The sequence below is a fragment of the Vipera ursinii genome (genome assembly GCF_947247035.1).
Source record: "Vipera ursinii genome assembly, chromosome: 2".
Taxonomy (NCBI): Eukaryota; Metazoa; Chordata; class Lepidosauria; order Squamata; family Viperidae; genus Vipera; species Vipera ursinii.
This window is the reverse complement of record NC_139513.1, coordinates 36,031,197-36,041,753: the sequence shown is the minus strand read 5'-3', so window position 1 is coordinate 36,041,753 and position 10,557 is coordinate 36,031,197.

Below are 10,557 nucleotides of genomic sequence, written 5' to 3'. Positions count from 1 at the left end.
AAGCTTTACAAAGTGGTACTAATACTTCTTATGATCTTGATTCTATCTCTCTGATAATGCAGCCTAGGATTGTATTGGCTTTTTGGCTACTGCTGCACACTGCTGGCTCATATTTAGGGGGTTGTCCATTAGGGCTCCGAAATGAGGTGAGGGCCAGTGGGGTGGGAAACAGAGCCATGCCCTGTGTGGACCCAGCATGGAGAATGGGGGCAGAAAATAGGCAAGGGAGGCACCACAGCATCCCTGTGGCCAGTTGTAGGAGCACACAACCATGAGGCACTGCAGTAGCTGTAACTTCAGGATCGGGTTGTAAACCCAGGGGTCCATTGTAACTTCATTAAACAAGGACCATTTGTATTAGATTTAAAATCTATAGGACTTGGGCAGCTGTACTAAATAAATAATTTACTTGGCCACCCATCTTGCAGACTCCAAATCTGGACTCTGGGTGGCTAGCACAGTAAGAACATCAATATAACAACAACAACGAAACCACAGGAAAGAAAAAAAACAGAAAAGCAAATAAGAGCCCATTACAGAAACCTTCCGTTTGCAAAATTGGAATCTGTAATATTTGTGGAGTAAAATGTAGCATAAAATGGTGACAAATCATTTGATCCACAATAGAATAAACTATGTGAAAAATTGAAAAGTACAGGACTTGATTGGCTCATCACCCAGACCATTGGCGAGGGTGAAGGTGACTATAGCCTCCTTTGGACAATATGGATTTTGTTCTTTTTTATTTATATCTACCCAGTCCTGAAGACCTTTTGCTGTATTTTGGCTCATTTCTCCTTCAGATTAGGAGGAAAACTCTTTCATATCCTCAGCTGAGAAATCCCCACTATATATATTGGAAACCCCAAATCTAACTATCTGACTAGCTATTTATGAGCAAGAAAATTGTAAAGAATATCTGAGAACTTTGAGTGTTTGCCCAGGAGGTGAGGGAGGATCCCTTACAGGGACAGGCCAAGGAGTTTAGTCACCATCTGACGGACTAAATCGCTCAGATCCGGGCCGGCTTGGACTCTGACTGGGCGGAGTCTGACGCAGAGGAATCGGATGGTCTTGAGCATGTTATCTGGACTGAGTTCGATCCTGTTTCCCCTGATGATGTGGACAGGATCATGGGGAGGCTGAGCTCCACCACCTGTTTGTTGGATCTGTGCCCCTCCTGGCTGGTTTATGCGGCCAAGGAGGGGACACGAGGCTGGTTCCAGGCAGTAATAACTGCTTCTTTGAAGGAGGGTGTCTTCCCCGCCGCCTTGAAGGAGGCGGTGGTGAGACCCCTCCTCAAAAAGCCTGCCCTGGACCCGGCTGTTTTATATAACTATCGTCCAGTCTCCAACCTTCGCTTTCTGGCGAAGGTTGTTGAGACCATGGTGGCGCATCAGCTTCCTCTGTTCCTGGAGGAAACTGATTATCTGGACCTGTACCAATCAGGTTTCAGGCCCGGGCACAGCACGGAGACGGCATTGGTCGCGCTGGTGAATGATCTCTGGCGGGCTCGGGACAGGGGTTGCTCCTCTGTCCTAGTCCTATTAGATCTCTCAGCGGCTTTCGATACCATTGACCATGATATCCTACTACGGCGTCTCAGGGGACTGGGAGTGGGAGGCACCATTTTACGGTGGTTCTCCTCCTATGTCCTGGGCCGCTCGCAGTCGGTGTTGACTGGAGGGCAGAGATCCACCCCGAGGCCTCTCGTTTGTGGAGTTCCTCAGGGGTCGGTTCTCTCGCCCCTCCTGTTCAACATCTACATGAAGCCGCTGGGTGAGATCATTTGTGGTTTTGGGGTGGGGTATCATCAGTACGCTGATGATACCCAACTGTTTTTCTCCACCCCGAACCAACCCAGCGATGCCCTCGCCGTGATGTCCCGTTGCCTGGAGGTGGTCCAGTTCTGGATGGGGAGAAACAGGCTTTGTCTCAATCCTGCCAAGACTGAGTGGCTGTGCATACCGGCATCTCGGGTTAACCAGATTATTCCACCTTTAACGATGGGGGTAAGGTGTTACCCCCCCGTTGATAGGGCTCGCAACTTGGGCATCCTCCTGGATTCACGGCTCAATTTTGAAGATCATATAGGAGCCGTGACCAAGGGGGCTTTTGCCCAGGTTCGCCTGGTGCGCCAGTTGCGACCCTATCTGGACCGAGATGCCCTACACACAGTCACTCATGCGCTCGTGACCTCCCGTCTAGACTACTACAATGCTCTCTACATGGGGCTGCCCTTGAGGACCACTCGGAGCCTTCAGCTGGTGCAGAATGCGGCCGCGGGAGTTGTGATGGGGGTTTCCCGATACTCCCATGTAACACCTCTACTCCGCGAGCTGCATTGGCTTCCGGTTGCCCTCCGGGTGAGATTCAAGGTGCTGGTGATGACCTATAAAGTCCTAAATGGCCTGGGTCCGGGATATCTGAGGGAACACCTGCTGCCAGCATCAAGTTCCCTTCGTCCAGTGCGCTCACACAGGGAGGGTCTTCTCAGGGTGCCGCCGGTAAAAGACTGCCGCCGTATAACACCCAGGGGGAGGGCCTTCTCTGTGGGTGTGCCTGCCCTCTGGAACCAGCTGCCTGTGGAGCTTAGGACTGCCCCTGACCTTCGTTCATTTCGCCGGGATCTGAAGACCTGGCTCTTTGAGCTCTCCGGCCTGGCTGAGAATTTTTAACTGGAGTTTTTATTTTTAGGGATGATTTAATCTTTTTAAAATTGTTTTTAACTTTTGTACTGGTTTGGTTTTAAATACCCTGTAAACCGCCCTGAGTCCTTCGGGAAAGGGCGGTATATAAATCTAATAAAATAAATAAAATAAAATAAATTCTGAATTTTTGACTAAAAGCTTGAAGGGAAAAGTCTAAACTGCTGCTCCTGTATTTTTTTGAACATTCATAAGTAGGAGTTACTTTGTGCACCTTTACTCTGGGGAAAAGCAGTTATAAAAATTCTGTTTCTTTCCTTTTTGACTATATTTGATTAATCTACTATTATTCTCTATCATTCAAACAAGCATGTGGTGCATCAAGCCCAACCTTGACATGGCCAAAGCATTCCCTTCCATTTTTTATTTACCAAACACATTTTTTCCCATTCAGTATATGATTAGTTTTGTTTGATTGAGATCAAGGCTGAGCAGCATGGTGTTTCTTTCCTAGGACGCAAAGAAAAAATATCTGCTGCAAACTCTGCTTGGCATCAAGAAGACCATCTGGCCACTAAATGCTCAGCTCCATCCACTTGCCTCAACTCTACCCTGAATTAAGGAATTACAGGGTCATAAAAAAGGGAGCTTGTTTATTGGGATGGAGGTTATAATAAACAAACACTTAAAATACATTTGTCTGTCATTTTCATCATACCCAGTTTAAGTACAAAAAAAACTGTAATACATTTAAACACAATAAACAGATAACAGAGCAATCCTAGACTTGCTCCCACTGTTTAGCTCTATATATAATGAGACAGGAGGAATTCCACTGGGCATGGGTGGGATATGTTTTTTAGAGATTTCCAGTGGTGCAGATCAAATATTGATAACCATGATGTGGAAGAGTATTCCGAGAGCAGCCTGCATTTATGGATCCACTGGATCTAAGTTCTTTTATCTGTCAGGCTGCAAAATCAGGAAGTTTGCACAGAATGGTTTGGAGAGAAAAGATAACCAAGGAAAGAAAATAGGCAGGTTCAAACACATGAACACATGGACAGATATGAACACATCTGGACAATATAAACCAAGAGGCTTTGAAAGTGTCAGAAATCTTTCCCTATAATTCCCCATCCACTCCCACACTGTGACATGTATATGTTTGAAGATATCGCAGTTTCTTTCCAATTATAGTTAGAGCTGCAACTATAGATTTTGTGTATATGCTACTATTGTTCTGTACCAGCCTGCTACTGGCCCTGCAGAAAAGGCAGGGACAACCCCTTTACAAACGGCAAGAGGCTGGAATTACACCTGCCAAATTTATTCACATAAAACAGAGCAAGACAAGACACCAACCATAAAACACGAGCTAAGAAGCAGGAACAATCCAAGCGGTTGCCTTCAGCAAACCAGTCCTCCCACACATTCCCCTTAAATACAGTTCAGGGCGTGGCCTCTCTGTGCCTCCTTCCGAGGTGCCCATTGCCTTCCTCTGTTTACTCCTGACTGACTGCCTCCTGCGTCGGGCGTCCTTGAACAGGGCCAGCTGTGGGTCATCTTCATCCACGCTGTCAGGCTCACACAGCTGGGTCTGCATTGTGACCAGATGAGAGGGGCCTTGCTGGGGGCTCTCATCAAACTGTCCAATCCCCTCAGCAAGCTCTTCAACACCCCCCTCCTCCTCCTCTGAGTCGTCCGACCCAACTGCCGAACCCACAGGCTGACCCTGAATCACAACAACTATTAGTTTTATTTCTACTCTGATGGCCACAAATATATATATGATCTGCAAGCTCTAGTAATAAAAGTCAAGAAGCACAGAGGGGGAAAAAATAAGACTACGATTAAATATAAAGAAGGCTAAACTAATAACAACCGGTACACAACTAGCCTTAGAATTGACAGTAAAGACTGCTGTGGATTAAGTCTGAAGAAGCTACTTGGATAAGCAATGAAACATTTCAAACCAACAAGAAAAGATGTCCAGTTTTTTAGGAAGATGGTGTATTAAGAGAGGAAATTAAGAAATTAGGAAAATCCTGAGGGACTCTAGAATACGGAATTGTATCATTTGGATCTATGTCACTACCTGCTATCATATAGTTATTATCAGTTCCTCCCAATATTTTGTTAGGCTATTAGTGGAGAGATAATATACATTAACTAGTAGGAAGCTGCAATAGTTAAATTTAACTAATGCTGATAAAATATACTCTTCCATAGGCATAATTTGATACATCAGGTTTAAAGCTTTATGGAATATATTTGTAGCCCTTCACTAGATTACCCACAGATTCAGAGATGCTGATAAGGAAACTAGGTGATCTCATCTAACTTAATATTCTCCCATATTCTGGTCTGCTGCCCAAACACCATATCACACCTGGATAACTGATAAAATTAGCATCCCTGTATGATGTTTTGCATTCTCAGGAGATGATTATAAATGGGCAGAGTGAAGTTGGGAGAGCTTTCATTTTATAATGTTATGTTTGCTATGTCTCTGGAATCAGTGGACTTCGGGATCTGCTTCATCAGAGATGATTTATTATATTTATGATGGGTAGCTAGGAAGGCTCCCTGTGAATCAGGGCATAGCATGCTGGATGGGGATGTCTGGGAGTTGAAGTCCACACATTGTAAAGCTTCCAGGTTTGAAAAAAACTGGTCTAAAATGTTGGCAACTTCAGCAGCTTCTTGCTTATGATCTTCTGTTAAAGCCTTCGAATCCTATGCAAGTTCACACCGTATTTCTGTTGTTCTATCATCTTATTTTTATTTTATTTTATTTTAATTCCATTTATATCCCGCCCTTCTCCGAAGACTCAGGGCGGGTTATGCCTGTTTATTAGGGCTTTCACACACATACCCCAAGCCTGCTCCACCAAATGTTCATTATAACCCGAGATGGTTGATTGCCAGTAACCTTCACTTAATTGTAGTGATAAATAAATAAACCCTAAACACTGGTCCTTGTCTAGATAATTGTAGGTTGTCCATAAATTCTGCTCTGCTTCCTGATCCATATAAAACTATTCCATATCCTTTCCTTTCCTTTCCTTTCCTTTCCTTTCCTTTCCTTCTTGCCTTGCCTTTTTTTTAAATTTGCTGATGCACTGAGCTGTTTAATGTTTATTAATTACAAGATCTGACTTCACTTGCTTATCTTTTCTTGGGAACAATCACTTGAAATGGTTGTGTTGCAGTTGTTGTTTTTTTACTTCACCTGTGTAGGTTTGTTTTTGCTCTATTGGTGGAACAGTTTACAAAAACAAAAACTTTTTTTTTTTTGCTGTGTCCTCTGCCTCCCCCTCTCCTTCCCCAACCCATTCCTTCCACCTCTCCCTTCTCTGCACAAACAAATTGGTTTTGGTATCTTTTAGCCTTGAAAATGTCTGCTGACATGTTATCTCTGATGGATTAATCGAGTTATAAATACCTCTTCTGCAATTCACTCCCACGTCAAAGTTTTTCAAGATTGAGGAATAGGTAAATATAACCATATTTAAAAACTCAAAAAATGTGATTCAAAATGTCACTAACAACTTTTTCATCCTAATCATTATCATTTCCAAAGCAGCTTATTTAAAACTTACCACAATTTCTTGCCTTTATTATGATGGGCAGCAGAAAAGTTAATTAAGGGAGAAATTGCTGCTTGCTCTTTGGGCCTCTGTCCTTATTAATTTCATTTGCAACAATAGTTACACATTGTTATTACAAAGTTATTTGTTTACAAGTCTGGAGTACTGGCTCCAAAGTAAGAGTGGGTTGAAGAGAAAGAATTCTCTTAACTTCTGTTTCTTCTTTCTTCCAAATCTGCTTTAATGCATCCCCATCTCCCAGTTTGGACCATTGTTCTATTTTTCTCCAATATTCATTTATCTTTCTTGTAACTTCAATTGTATCTGTCTCAAAAAGAATACTAATTTGACCCATTTCATTATTAGCAGTTGCTAACTGAGCACAAAGTGAGATTGGTGTTTAGGCTGTTAGTAAACAGTTTTTACCCATTAAATCCAAATCAGAATCCAAACGGCGTGATACTGCCTTCCTCAGAAGTCTTCTAATTGACAGAGCTCATCATAAATGTTTCTGTGCAAATATTGTCTACTCTCTAGTTACAAATCCCCTCTAAGCGTGATGGCTTTTCATTATCCCCATCTATCTCAGCATATATCAGATGACGGAAAAGTCGGAAAACTTACTTGTTGGCTTTTGGTGAGATAGTTCCTCTTTTGAATGGTGTTAAGAGCATCTGATAGTTGTCTGCCGTTCCAAACTCTTCCTGAAATGTTTCTTTGGCTTGTTCTTAACTTTATTGCTTTTCTTTGTGTCCTGGTTATTTGTATTTTCCCCTCTTCATTCAGGGAGACTAATTTCTCCTGTACTTTACAGCAGTAAAAATAATAAGTGTGCTATCTCTATAATAAGCAGCAATGAGTCTCTAGAAAGAGGGAACAAATAGATGAACGTTAACAGCTAGTTTTTCCCAAGATTAAATAGACCTGATATGGAGTCTGAAAACGGTACACTTTATTTTTCAAAAGTTGCATCCAATTCGGAAAACATTCGCTGCTATCTTTAAGCCAGTCCCATTAAGTGATAACTTGAAACTGATAGGAACAAAACTCTGCCTTGCAAATCAATGCTGCAATAATGGTTTTATTGCAAAATGGAGCAATTGCTAAGACTCGGTTGACTTCTTGATAGCTAAAAGTCTGTCAATGTAGAGAATTTTCTCAAAACAATGCAACCCTGCAATTTAATCAAATGTAGAGAATTTTCTCAAAACAATGCAACCCCGCAATTTAATCAAAGCCAAGATAACATGCCAGGTTTACTTCACCAATAAGGCTATGAAATGTGAATATGTAAAAGCAGGGCTTTTTTTCTCATAGAACGCTCAGAACGGAGTTCCGGCACCTTTTTTGGATGGAACCTTGTAGGGTAGGCAAGGCAGGTTGTATGACAAGTGTGAGTTCCGGCACCTTTTTCTTTTACAAAAAAAGCACTGTGTAAAAGAAAGAAAGCTATTACCAACTTGGTCAAATGGTGAAGTACACAAGCACGGCCAACCTTTATTCTAAAACTCATATTATTTTTAATGATTTCAATCTATAGTGTTATAAAGCAACAATGGAAGTCCGTAAAAGGTAACGGTTCCCCCGCACATGCGTGCTAGTCGTTTCCAACTCTAGGGGCCGGTGCTCATCTCCGTTTCAAAGCCGAAGAGCTAGCGCTTGTCCGAGGACGTCTCCGTGGTCATGTGGCCGGCATGACTAGATGCCAAAGGCACACGGAACGCTGTTACCTTCCCACTGTAGTGGTCCCTATTTTTCTACTTGCATTTTTACATGCTTTCGAACTGCTAGGTTGGCAGAAGCTGGGACGAGTAACAGGCGCTCAATCTGTTACACGGCACTCGGGATTCGACCCGCCAAACTGCCAACCTTCTGTTCAACAAGCTCAGTGTCCTAACCCACTGAGCCACTGCGTCCCTTAAGGAAGTCCATAGCAATTCTTAAAACAAGAAGACATCCCCAGTCCTAATGCTTCATACATAAATTCAAATTCCTTAGCAAAGCTAACTGCTATTGGCCGGGAAAGCAAGAAGTAGCAAATACAGGTAGTCCTCGACTTGCAATCACAACTGAGACCAAAAGTTCTTTTGTTAAGTGAATTTTGCCCCATTTTATGACCTTTCTTGCCTTAGTTGTTAAGTGAATAACTTCAGTTTAGAAGTTAGTAACCTGGTTAAGTGAATCTGGCTTCCCCCATTGGCTTTGCTTGTCAGAAGGTTGCAAAACGTGAAAACATGACTCAGGGACACAGCAAGGGTCATAAATATGAAACAGTTGCCAAGCATCTGAATTTTGATGTCATAATCATGGGGTTGCCGCAATGGCTGTGTGAAAACTGGTCATAAGTAATTTTTTTCAGTGCCGTTGTAACTGAGTGGTCACTAAATGAACTGTTGTAGGTCGAGGACTACCTGTAACACAGAAGATGGAGAAAATTATGTATTCCAAATTTCAATGACGACAATGCGAAGTGGTTACCAAGCAGTCTTCTGTGTTGGATACGGTGAAGGTGTGTATGAAGATCAGCATTCATGCCTGATTTTCTTTATTTGCATGCTTTCCTTTCTTCAACCAATCCCCGAAAGAGAATCTGTATAAAAAGAATTCACACCCAACCTATCAACTATTTTTAAAGGTAACTTACAGTAATTTGAAATAGTAAAACTCGCATAGACAGCCAAGGAGACTTCAGTTCCATGCCAGTGACTAGGAGTAAAAAATGTACAGTTTAGTTGCCTTTGGGCTACAGCATCAAAAAAAGCTGGAGTAAAAAAGTACTTTCTCCCACAAAAGAGGAAAGCAGCTGCTTTTTTTTTGTCAAAGATGAGACCAGAATATTTAATTCACACTTGAAATTTCTACCGCAAGTCATTTTAGTATTTTCATTTGATCTTACTGTTTTTCTGCATTTGATTTTCTGTATTTAGTGATATCTTGGAAACACTTGTGGAAAATGTTCAGCAGTATGTGATATTAAACATATAAGTAGTATGTCAATGTTACTACAGGGAGTCCTTGACTTACAACAGTTCATTTAGTGACCATTCAAAGTTACCACAACACTGAAAAAAGGAACTTATGACTGTTTTTCACACTTACGGCCTTTGTAGCATCCCTATGATCATATGATCAAAATTCAGACGCTTGGCAATTGACTCACTTATGACCATTGCTATGTCCCAAGGTCATGTGATCACCTTTTGCAACCTTTTGACAAGCAAAATGGGGACGCCAGATTCATTTAACAACCGTGTTACTAACTTATCAACTGCAACCGTGTTACTAACTTATCAACACTTAAGTCAGCAATGAACTTATTAACTGAAACTTAACAACTGGGGCAAGAAAGATCGTAAAATGGGGCAAAACTCACAAATGTCTCACTTAACAATAGAAATTTTGGGCTCAATTGTGGTCATAAGTCAAGGACTTACCTGTATTTACAATAACTCTTCAACATTTTTCTTCCAAACAAACTCAAGGGAGGTAATCTCTGAAGCCCTTGGTTCCATGGACAATGCAAAGGCCATTACCCATTTCGGCTTTGTAAATCCTAGGCACTAGTTCTTCCAAAGGATAGGAGGGCAACAAGTTTGTTTGCTGTAATACTCACTGCTTTTCCTCAGAAGTTAATCCTGGGTTGAGGAAGAACATTTTGCAACAGGGTGATTTACAGCAGAGAAGATGGTCAACATTGGGAACAGTGAAATCAACAATTCCCCTGAGAAACCATGAGCACATTTGCATATTACAATGGTCAAGCTTGAAGCTCACTTTGCTGGTGCAACAATTATTGCTTCTTAGCTTGCCCAAAAACTTGTGGGGAGGATGGGGAATTGGAATGCAGGCTACAAAGATAAAGAAGGCAGACCGTGAGAATCAAGGACGATTGCACCTAATTGGATAATGTGACCTATTCCTAAATGGGAGGAGAAACTCTATTCTTTACTACAGGGGTTTGGGCTGGGGTTTGCTAGAGCTGGTTTTGCTTTCATATGTGCTGAAATGATGTACTTAATAAAGAGATTGGAATGTCTCAGAAGTGTTTGCTTGGTTGGGTTCATCAGTCGGAACCTTGACAACTTTCCAAGGTGGGAAAGAGAAGAATCTAGAGAAAGCATCATTTGACATTTGATGATATGGGCCAAGTCATATGAATCCAACTCTAGCCCATCATTTCCCCTCAGAACATCACTTTGAACAATCCGTAACTGAACTGAGGAGTGTTTTCGAAAACATTTAAAATGTTCTTCAGAGTCTGAAAAGTGAAGAAAAGGGAGGCAGATGGGTCGCTAGTAGTTGTAGGAGACTGATCT